Source organism: Oratosquilla oratoria, chromosome 31 (assembly GCF_046742065.1).
Source record: "Oratosquilla oratoria isolate Oo_2021 chromosome 31, ASM4674206v1, whole genome shotgun sequence".
Lineage (NCBI taxonomy): Eukaryota > Metazoa > Arthropoda > Malacostraca > Stomatopoda > Squillidae > Oratosquilla > Oratosquilla oratoria.
Window position 1 is genome coordinate 18,356,451 of NC_134807.1, and position 12,500 is coordinate 18,368,950.

A 12,500-nucleotide genomic window follows, 5' to 3' on the forward strand; every position below is an offset into this window, starting at 1 on the left:
GTTGTGTGTGTATTCTACACATTGAGGGTTGATGCCTCCAACGTGTATGCTTATAACCTGACAATTAATGGGCTATATACATTATTATTATTATTATTATTATTATCATTATATATTATCATCATCATTATTATTATTATTATTATTATTATTATTATTATCATCATCATTATTGTTATTAGATTATCATCATTACTATCATTATTATTGTTGTTATCACCAGTCAAAGCTGGTCAAGGGATGCATTATTGATAAGCGCGGCTATACACGACTTATCGTGTACACCGCACGTGGGAGGGGCACAGCTGACAGATAGTCTGTACGGTGTGGTCTAGGTGCGATGTGTTGTATTTGGTGTTTGTGTCTGTCGTGCAGTTTTTCTAGGTGTCTCGTGTGAAGTTTGTGTTTGTGTTGGTTGAGTGGACGGATTTTGGAAACTCGGTGTAGGGACTCAGCGATTCTGAAGTCGCTCCATCGCGAACCAGTGATGAATTTGTCAGAGGCATTCAGAACCCTCTGATGGTCGTAGTTGTTAGTGGGACATGTCAGCTGGCTTGGTCCCGGGGACTAGCACAGAATCGGTCTGACAAGGGCTAGATATAATCGACGTTTGGTTGACAGTGTTGCAGTTTTGAAGCGTCTTAGCCTTCCCAGCACAGCCCTAGCCTTCGCTCCCTGTTTGCGGAAGTGTGGGGTCTCGGTAAGGCCACCATCCAGTGTGCTACCCAGCACACAGGCATGGTCTTTCACTGGGACGATTGTGTTGTTTATTTTAAGAGGAGTGTTCGTGATTGTTCTGTTGGTTCACTTGCAGCAGAAGTATACAGCTTTGCAATTCGACGTGTTGGTCTTAATGCGCCACTGTTGCTCCCACGCGTGTGCCCCGTCTAGGATGTTTTGCATTACGTGTAACGCTCCCTGTAGCGTTTTGTGTCTGCTAATGTGATTAGTGTCGTCCGCATACGAAAGAGTTAGAGCTCGGTTGCGTGGATAAGCTGTCTCTGGCAGGTCATTCGTATATAGATTGAGTTGGGGCAAGGACTGACCCTTGCGGTACTCCAGCCTTCGGCACAAAAGGTTGGGACAGACAGCCCCGCTACTTTATTCTTATTGTCCTGTCGTCCAGGTGCAGAGCAACCTTGTGAACGGCAGGGCAAAGTCGAAATTGTGGTACAATTTGTACTTAAGGCCTTCATGCCAGACAGTATCGAATGCCTTCTCCACATCCTTTCAAACTAAAATGGCCCTTACCGGGCAAAGTCCGCAGACTCTGTCCGCGAAGTGTCCACACGGCTGACGATGGTGGTTGGAGGTTAGTTGGCCGCAAGCAGAGGTTGGGAGGGAGTGGTTCAGTGCGGTACGATAACCATGGTTCCCGCCATACTTGGAAAGAAGGTAGCACTTTACAGCATTGTAATTGCTGCCTGCATAAAGAAAAAGAAGAAATCACGGAGACATGCCTGATGCCGGGAGTGGTTATAAAGACGTGATTTAATGGGAAGCTCAGTGACAATCCTACGTGAATTGCAGGATGAAAATGAACAATTGTTTTGCAATTATATGAGAATGAACATACGCAGCTTTTCTGTTCTCCTTTCGAAAGTGGATCCATATATACAAAGGCAAGAGACAAATATGAGAAAAAGCATAGCACCAATTGCACGTCTTGTCGAGACCAGTACACTCTAGTACTAGGTGCGGACATGGTGGAAAAGGTAACTCCGGTCTGTACTGAGCGGGTGTGCTAACTTTGCTCGCACCTCACCTCGTGCGTTTGGCAGCGATGTCAGCCCTCCATCCACTGCCCGCAAATGGCGCCGGGAACGGACAGTTTGATGGTTTGCCCGCTGAAATTGCCCGTTGTCGGGCAAAGCCTTCGTGCCCGGCGGACAGTGCTCGACCGTGTGGACGTGGCATTACATAAATCTTTCCCTTCCAAGGATTTATGTAAGGTTTATATAAGGGAAGATTTTTTTTTAAAGAATACTACTGTTAGTAACCGTGTAGTGAGCGCTGAAACTACCTTAACCTGGGGTACTTGTATCCCCAAGGTGTACGAAAACTTGGCCCTGGGAGGTACAAGACAAGATTGCCAGTGCATGGTACTGAATATTTACAATGAGAAAGCAGATAAGGTTTGTATCATTATTCCTTTTCATATGTTTACATTATATTTATGTTGGATGGGGGTACGAGAGATTTTTCTTAAATATCAAGGGGTACTAAGGGCACTGAAAAAAGTTAAGAAACATTGTTTTACGAGAAGATGAGACAACTTTACGGATAGGAATGATAGGTGGTAAAGGACATGGAACTGCCTAGTGTAGGCCTTATGGTCTCTTGCGGTCTCCTCCGTTCTCACGTTTTTATACGTAGCCCGAACAATACCCAGGAGAAAAGTGACCGCACTGAAAGTGTTATGCCACGTCCACACGGTCGAGCACTGTCTGCTGGGCACGAGGGCTTTGCTCGACAACGGGCAATTTCAGCGGGCAAACCATCAAACTGTCCGTTCCCGGCGCCATTTGCGGGTAGTGGATGGAGGGCTGACATCGCTGCCAAACGCATGAGGTGAGGCGCGAGCAAAGTTAGCAAATCCGCTCAGTACAGACCGAAGTTACCTTACCACCATGTCCGCACCTAGTACTAGTGTGTACTGGTCTCTACAAGACGTGCTATTGGTGTTATGCTTTTCCTCATATTTGTCTCTTGCCTTTGTATATATGGATCCACTTTCGAAAGGAGAACAGAAAAGCTGCGTATGTTCATTCTCATATAACTGCAAAACAATTGTTCATTTTCATCCTGCAATTCACGTAGGATTGTCACTGAGTTTCCCATTAAATCACCTCTTTGTAACCACTCCCGGCACCAGACATGTCTCCGGGATTTCTTGTTTTTCTTTTTAATGCAGGCAACAATTATAATGCTGTAAAGTGCTACCTTCTTTCCAAGTATGGCGGGAACCATGGTTATCGTACCGCACTGAATCACTCCCTCCCAACCTCTGCTTGCGGCCAACTAACCTCCAACCACCATCGTCAGCCGTGTGGACACTTCGCGGGCAGAGTCTGCGGACTTTGTCCGGTAAGGGCAAAGTCTGCCAGGCACAGCTCGACCGTGTGGACGTGGCATTAGATTGTAGCTCGGACATGGAACTGCCTAGAGTAGGCCTTATGGTCTCCTCTATTCTTATGTTCTTGTAAAAAGTCACCGCAGTGAAAGGGTTTGTGAGAAGTTCGGATATGGAACTTCCTAGTTTAGGCCTTATGGTCTCCTCTATTCTTATGTCCTTGTAAAAAGTCACCGCAGTGAAAGTATTTGTGTGAAGCTCGGACATGGAACTGCCTAGTGTAGGCCTTATGGTCTCCATTCATATGTCCTTGTAAAAAGTCACCGCGGTGAAAGAGTTTCTGTGAAGCTCGGACATGGAACTGCCTAGTGTAGGCCTTATGGTCTCCTCTATTCTTATGTCCTTGTAAAAAGTCACCGCAGTGAAAGGGGCTTGTGTGAAGCTCGGACATGGAACTGCCTAGTGTAGGCCTTATGGTCTCCTCTATTCTTATGTCCTTGTAAAAAGTCAGTGAAAGGGGTTTATGTGAAGCTCGGACATGGAACTGCCTAGTGTAGGCCTTATGGTCTCCTCTATTCTTATGTCCTTGTAAAAAGTCAGTGAAAGGGGTTTATGTGAAGTTCGGAGATGGAACTGCCTAGTGTAGGCCTTATGGTCTCCTCTATTCTTATGTCCTTGTAAAAAGTCAGTGAAAGGGGTTTATGGGAAGTTTGGAGATGGAACTGCCTAGTGTAGGCCTTATGGTCTCCTCTATTCTTATGTTCTTGTAAAAAGTCAGTGAAAGGGGTTTATGTGAAGCTCGGACATGGAACTGCCTAGTGTAGGCCTTATGGTCTCCTCTATTCTTATGTCCTTGTAAAAAGTCAGTTAACCCTTTACTGCCCAACTTTCTATCTGTCGTGATAAAAAATAATTTCACACTTTTTTCTTCTAATTTAAGACCAAGATGCACATATATGTTGTCATTTTTATTTGATGACTCATACCAAGTGACTTTGAATTAGTGGACTAATTAGTCCAAATGGGCATGACAAATAATAAGTATATTTCTTGAAATACATCCATTTTGGTTTTTCATGAAATACACATTTTAATTTTTCATAGTATTTATTTATTTTTGTTTCACAACACCAATAATAAGTATATCAAACAGTTTTGACCACTAAATATGAGTGATATAGTATCACCTCTACCTATTTTGTGTGAAACTGTACAAAGCAATTTTGCTTGCCATTGAGGCATACATTGACCTTACATTTAGAGCATGCTATGTTTGTTTTGCCTGTGCATCCTTTTCTCTTACAGGTCCTTCTTTGTTCCTCTACACAAGGCCAATGCCCAACACTATCATACCTGATAGAATTTTCAGGTAAAGACTGAGGCCCTCCACATTTAGCTACTTTGGCTGATGTAGCAGTAGAATCTTGCAGAGATGGTCTTCCTCTTTTTCGACTGCTTTCTTTCCCTGCTATCATCAAGGAAAATGCTACTCTGATCTTGAAGTACGCCAAAGGGATAACCTCCGACTTTGGCAGTTGGAGATGGAGTGCATCCCTTTTGTACAATAGCCAGCTATTGACAAGCACCATATCAATCACGTGAAAGATGATACGATGATAATACTTTTTTGATCTAATATTTATCATGTACAAAGAAATTAGGCAGTCTGCCAAGTCAACTCCTCCCATTGCCTGGTCATATTTCTGGACTATATCAGGACAAGGGATATCAATCCTTTGGGAGAGCTTTCTTTCATACCTTGAAACATTCTTTATTGGATGAGATTTAGCAAAATTGGACACTAGATGAACCACTTTGTTGTCACACCACTTGACATATGTAATTTCTGTTGACTTATTTGTACTCTTCAGCTCTTCAAAAGCACCTCTCCCTTTTTTCATGAAATATTTTTCATCTTTCTTTCCTCTCTTTATGCCTGAGAGGCGTGCTTGGCGCACTGTACCACAACACCTAATTTTCCTTGTTGCCAAATGCTCCAGCAAAGGCAAGGAAGTAAACCAGTTATCAAAAAACATGTAGTGGTTACAGTTGGGTGCTATGGTTTGAGATAGGTGTAACACAGCATTGGAGCTTGCACCAAGATCAGGTATTGCTGGATCGTTCACAGGTTTAATTTTTCCTGTGTATGGCATGAAATCATATGTCATACCATCCTTACCAGCTAATACAAAAAATTTGTATCCATATTTATGTGGCTTGCCAGGTATATATTGTGTCAAGGAACTGTTTCCTTTGAAAGGAATCATTTGTTCATCAATACAGAGCTCTTGTTCCTTTGATAATTGATGGAATTTTTCTCTGAGGTGATCTACCATGGGTTGCACTCATAGAAGCAGGTACAAGTGGATGCATAATAAGGGAATCTTCGACCTCTTCTTCAGTGTCATCATCACTATCAACATGCCCCAGGTCAACCACTTGCACTAGTTCAGGATTTCTTGCATGTGCTTTCTCTATGAGTCTACCATAAAAGATTGATACAGGGAAATCTGTAGGAGCAATAATGTTGAAAAATAATGATAGGGGTGGAAAGGGAGCTGGGAGATAGGGTGGATGAAAGAGTATTAGGATGTTTTGGACACATGGAAAGAATGAGTGAAGAAAGACTAGTAAAGGAAGTATGGAAGGCAGATGTGGAGGGAGTGAACATGAGGGGACGTCCTAGGATGAGATGGATGGATGGGGTGAAGGGGGCTTTGGGGAAGAGGGGAATGTCGGTTGAGGAAGGACGGGAAAGGACAGAAGACAGGGGTGAATGGAGAATGGTTGTATATGGAAAATGTTGTGATGCATGAGGTGGATTGGACGGGGGAATGGGGGTGAGGTAGTGTGTGTGAGCAAAAATTTTGACGCAGCCCGAAGGGATTTCTCCCCGTCCTCTCCTTTTATGGGGGGACGGAGAGGGGGGGTCGCCGATTTAATGAAGCGGCCTTGTTGTGGATGTGCTGTGTCCTGCATCACTGCTTCTGACCCAGGGCAGTGGACAGGGTGCAGGGATGACCCGTCATCTAGGAGGTGCTAAGATGGGAGGGAGGGTGGAGGGGTGTGGAGTGTTTTCGGGGATGAAATGGGTGGGAATGTTTTTGTGCCTTGTCCTTTTTGGCTACCCCCCTGGTAAGGAGGAAAAAAGCCTTGGTATATGTATGTATGTATGTATGTATTATTATCATAATTACAATAATAATAATTATTATTATTATTATAATTACAATAATAATTATTATTATTATTACAATAATAATTATAATTATTATTATTACAATTATTATTATAATTATTACTACTACAATAATAATAATTATTATTATTATTACAATAATAATTATAATTATTATTATTACAATTATTATTATAATTATTATTATTATTATTATTATTATCATTATTACTATAAATCATATATAAGAAAACCTAGTGAACAATATGCAAATGCACCATACTACCCAAAATGATAACGATTACAAGCAAATAGGGACTAATATACATCTTTGTATGCTCAGTGAAAGACTGAGAAGAACGCCATGTTCCCAAATGGACGTATTCGTCCTCCAAAATAGAACCCATATGTACACAAGAACATGGCTCTAACAGTGTGCTTACATATATAAAAATAACTATCAACATGTCAGCAACCTGTAAGAATTTTTCCATACGGATATTTTAACTGATATCTCGTCCATGAGAGTACTTATGGTGCTATTTAGCAGTAGAATGACGCACAGGCTACACCTCTTCTGGGTGCTTATGCACTGAACAAAATACCGCCGTATGTGGGCGGAGTCAAGTGTAGCGTGGGAGCTAGATACAGGACGAAAACGTCTGGTCGGGAAAGAGAATCACATATGCCGTTTTCCTTCACTTATACTTAATGATAATTTAGCGGACGAATTCGTCCGCGTGGGCAGTAGAGGGTTAAAGGGGTTTATGGGAAGTTCGGAGATGGAACTGCCTAGTGTAGGCCTTATGGTCTCCTCTATTCTTATGTCCTTGTAAAAAGTCACCGCAGTGAAAGGGGTTTGTGTGAAGAGCGCGCGTCCGGATTGGCGGATTGTAATCGTCCCCAAGTGGGATTATGTCCGGACGTCATTAGGCAGATATTTTCCGCAGTTCTGATTGATCATCCAGAGAACGATCCGCATCCGTCGGAGTCTTCAGATCTCGCTCGCTATATCCCATTTCTCTCTGGCGCTAAACCATCAAAGAATATGTATATATATATGCAGTAGATACACCTTTTTTCGTTATCGGCGAGATTTGTTGCCGTGCGTGTGATGTTCGACACAAAGAACTTGATGCGTTCTTTGTCATGGTTTTACGTTGTTTGCAAATTAACAATGCTTTCCCGGATTTTAAATTCTATTATGTCTGCGAAGAAAATTCATTTTTTTTTCTTAGAGTTAAGCAGGAGTAATTAATTACAGTATATATAATAGATGTACTGACCTCTGCGCTGTCTACATAGTGATACAAATAGGGATATAGTTTCCTTTAAATCTTAACATTATTAATCATGAGCGACGCTATATACGTACACACACACACACACACACACACACACACACACACACACACACACACACACACACACACACACACACACACACACACACACACGAGAGGTATGAAGATCCTTGATAGAGAAAACTTACTAAATTGGGGTAAGAGAAATACAAGAGGACCTGGAAGGAAGGAAGCTCAAAAAGGACAGTTACAGAAGAGACCTGAAAAAGAACACCTTTCCCTACAGAATGGTGGACATTTGGAACAAACTACACGAAACAATAGTGTGTACAAAAACCATACACGAATTTAAGAGCAATTTAGACACTGCGAGATACAAGGACGAGACACTACGAGCGTAGCTCCCCTTCCCGTAGCATACAACTAGGTAAATACAACACACACACAGGCTCTCAAGATGTGGAATTATCCACTATTTATATTGCAAGACACTCCCCTCCCTCCCCCTCCCACCTCCGTCGCCCCTGAGCAATAGTATCCCATAAACAACGGCTTTAACTGAAGCTTTAACTACTACTAGCAGGTGATTACAAACGAGGAATAAGGTGAAGGGCCTACACAAGGAGGCGCTGAGTAGCTGCGGCCGAAGCCGTCACCTTTGCCCTATGTGTATGAACTTTAGGGTCTGTTGGAGCAGGTAATAGTCACTGCTGAGAATCTGAGAGAAGAGCGGGATTCGAACCCATAACTAAGCGAATGTGAGAACAGCACGCTTCCGATGACGCCACCAAAGCTCTCGGGCAGACGGGAAATGCTGTGCGTCTAATTAAGACGCACTCAATAGTTTTTAGATTTAAGAAGGAATCAGACAAAAGCTGGTTTACCGACAGAGTGGTTAATGAATAGAAAAGACTTAGTAACCATGTAATGAGCGCTGAAATAATTGGTTGCTTTAAGAGAAAACGGGATGATTTATTAACAGGAATGACAGGTAGTAAGGGACATGGAACTGCCTAGTGTAGGCCTTATGGTCTCTTGCAGTCTCTTCCATTCTTATGTTGTTATTTCTTAAATCTTACATTTTTACCATTGTACTCGATTGATGTACTATAATGATTTTTTTGGCTACCTCCCTTGTAAGGCGGAAAAAGGCCTTTGTACTATATTGAGGTAGTCGGCTGTACCCCACCTCGTGAGCACAAAGGCCCCTGGTTGATCCCACCATGTACCGGTGACTGCTCTTTGTCCCTCTGATGTCCGAAAGCACTTTGAGTAAATGTGAAATTCTGTCGCGACCGAACGCATGCGCTTATCTCGTTCCTCCTCAGACTATCCATCATGTTTCACCATGGTCTTTGGATCACGTGTTGGACTCGTGATCGACAGCTATTTCCCTCCCGGAAGAAAGCTCAGAGCTCGTATAACCGATCTATGGGTAATGCTGTGACCTTGCACGCACACACATACCCAACTCCCCGCCCACGAGAGTTGGAGTAACGACTCGAAGCGCAGCGATATTGAAATTATTTCAGCCCTGGGCAGGATTCGAACCCGGACCGCCGTAGTGACAGTCGGAAACTCTACCAACCGCGCCACCGAGTGTGTGTGTGTGTGTGTGTGTGTGTGTGTGTGTGTGTGTGTGTGTGTGTGTGTGCGTGTCTGTGTGTGGTTGTTATCTTTGTATTTAATCATCCCCATAATTATCTAATTAAAATCGTTCACACCTGTACTTTGGTAATTATTTAAATTTATATGTTTTTCTCGTTTTCATTTATCTTGCCTTTGTATTAAAAGAAAATTAAAATCCTTTAGATTTTTACTTTTGTAAAGATTCAAATGAACACGTCTTTTTTCAATTTTGTTTTCTCTTTGCATTTAACTTTTTTTTAAGTTTTTCACATTTTTACTTTAATGGAGATTTACATTAATACGATTTTCATATATTGTGTCCTTCATCTGCATTTTCCCCCCACTGCACTTAACTTCTTTTAAGATTGTTATTTTAATAATAAAACTTTAATAAGTATTTAAATGAACACGGTTTTCATATACTTTGTAATGCGTCTGCACTTAACATTTAACAAGTAAAGTATCGGGGAAAAGGCGAATTTCTATGTATCCTTTTATTTCCGAAATTTTCTTTTGAACTGAATAGAATCGTGTAACGTCATCCAAAACAAAAATCAGCTCGTGAGTGATTAAACAAATTATAATAAATTAAATAAATCCCTTTTATTTATATTAATACATACACGAAGCCTAGTCTTCTTTCACAATGATTAGATTAAAACTATTTTATCTTAATTCGAATTTCTTTTCTTTGTTTTGATATATCCATGCAGTCTAATCTTCTTTCAGAATTACCGTTTTCTTTTCACGTTGCTGTTTTCAGATCCACGTCTGGTGACGAATAATTAAATCAAAACTAGTTGACCTTAATTCGAATTTATTTTCTTTATCTTAATATATCCATCAAGTCTAGTCCTCTTTCAAAATTAGCGTTTTCTTTTCTTGTATCAATTTTCAGATCCATTTCTTAAATGATATTCAAGCCTGACAGTCTAGTCCAGGGCTGGGCAACCTTTTTAAGTCTGTGCCAAAATCGGTCAAATCTTTGATACACTTTCTCGTGTGTCAACAAAATAGAATAATAGGACTACATACGACTATGGGCTCCTTCCCTCTCTGCACCTAAAATAAGGATCCCAATTCCCCGCTCGGCGCAGTATACGGTTACCAATGGTCATACAAAAGAAGTTGGATATTCATTCGTTTTAAGGTGAACTCTGGATTTCGGGTGGCGTATAAAGGTCGTTGGTGTGGCACGCGTGCCAAGGGTTGCCCACCCTTGTTCTAGCCTATGTTTTTTTTTTCTTTCTATTCCCTTCATTCCGTTTATTTACTTATTTCTTTATTTAATTATTTGTTTATTTATTTTAGAGACAGTGGTTTCATAGTTTCAGCATTGATTTCTTTCCACTTGTTACTGTTAGGATGTGTGAGGAATGTTTTACAGAGGGGGGAAGTTGGTGTCCGTGAATAGTCGTAGAGTCATCAGGATACTAAACGGGCAAGAGGAGTCTTCCTTGCGGATTGACCCTATCATGCCCACTGCGAAGCCAAGCATAGGTTTTGAGTCGGGGGAAAAAGAAGAGGAAGAAGAAGATTAATAAGAAGAGGCTGCTTGTCGCAACAGACAAAGCTTTGCCCTACCAGGGGTTTCTCACTTCCCACTGTGTGGGAGTGGTATGATGATTACATACACACACACACACACACACACACACACACACACACACACACACACACACACATGTATATATATATATATATATATATATATATATATATATATGTATATATATATATATATATATATATATATATATATATATATATGCACACATACACATGTGCATACGCACAAACACACACACACACACACACACACACACACACACACACACACACACACACACACACACACGCACACACACACACGATGATCCATAACTGTAAATTAAAAAACTCTTTCAATGTTCTTCGTCAACCCAGTGTCCTACATTCTATTTCAACTGTCGCCAGACGATTTTATTCCATCGAAAAGATCTTCGTCGCTCAGAATAATCTTGATTAAGACATTCATCCTGAGGGGTATACTTTACTGATACAGTTTACTTAACACTCTACGATTATATACATCTTTTTGATTGATTACCTCTTGCACAAGAACATTGAGGTCACCGTATGTATTGACAGGATCAACTATCTGTTTTAACTATCCACTACTCAACTACCTGTTTGAATAAACAAAAACAATAACAAAACGAGTGATTAAAGTATTGTTAACTGGCAATAAGGAAGTTATGAATAGGTTATCGAAACCATGATATTAAATAAAACCTCAACGCAGTTCTTAACGGTGTCGTAATTAATAAGGTTTGGTGGAAATAACAGCATCACCAACGAACATCATCGCATATGTCAATGTCGGTACTAATAGGGCGAGTGAGTTCAGAATCAACAAACCTCAGATTGTAATAACAAACTGATGAATAAATACAAAAAATAAACACACAGGTAAATAGCTGAATAAAGCATGAACCGATGAATGAATAAATGAATAAGCAGTGTTAAGTAATTCATTAATACACGTAGCCAGTTTAGATTTAGTAACCCTGAAACTATCGGTTGTTTTAAGAAAAGGTTAACTCCATGCATGGGGATGATAGCTGGTAGTGGACAAGGAACTGCCTAGTGTAGCCTTATGGTCTCTTGTATTCTCTTTCATTCTAATGTTCGGAAAAGGTTATGAATATCAAGGCCAACTTTATGACGGGAGTTGTTGCTAGTCAGTGGCACCGGCGGTGGTGGTGGTGGTGGTGGTGGTGTGTGTGTGTGTGTGTGTGTGTGTGTGTGTGTGTGTTGGGTGGTGATGTTCCGAGACAGAAGCGATCTTTTGGGGAATGGGACTCCCAACCGCGGCTCACCTCAGACCTAAGGTGATCTCAGCTTCCTGCAGGTATGGTCATTGATGTGGCTATAGCGTGGACACCGTCCCTCTCCTGCGTTTATATATGAACTGTTCCGTGTTGAGGTCTGGTCGGGTGACCAGCCCCAAAAACCACGAAAAGAAGATTCTGTGAATGCCAAGAACTCAGTACCAATAATAATAATAAAGAATAATAATAATATAATATAATAATAATAATAATGATAATAATAATAATGATAATAATAATAATAATAATAATAATAGTAATAATAATAATAATGATAGTAATAATGATAACAACAACAACAACAACATTATCATTATTATTATTATTATTATTATTATTATTATTATTATTTATTATTATACGGTTTATTGGGTATAGCAGCATTACTGCTGAAAATATACAGCCTACAGAATCATAAAAATATAGAATATAACAGCGTAAAG

The 12,500-nt window shown here is 40.8% G+C and overlaps 1 protein-coding gene across 1 annotated transcript in view; it reads left to right on the forward strand.

Annotated features, from left to right (window-relative positions):
- The window catches only part of LOC143041700 (uncharacterized), a 302,144-nt gene that overhangs the window by 216,445 nt on the left and 73,199 nt on the right, over positions 1-12,500 (forward strand). The window lies entirely within an intron of this gene.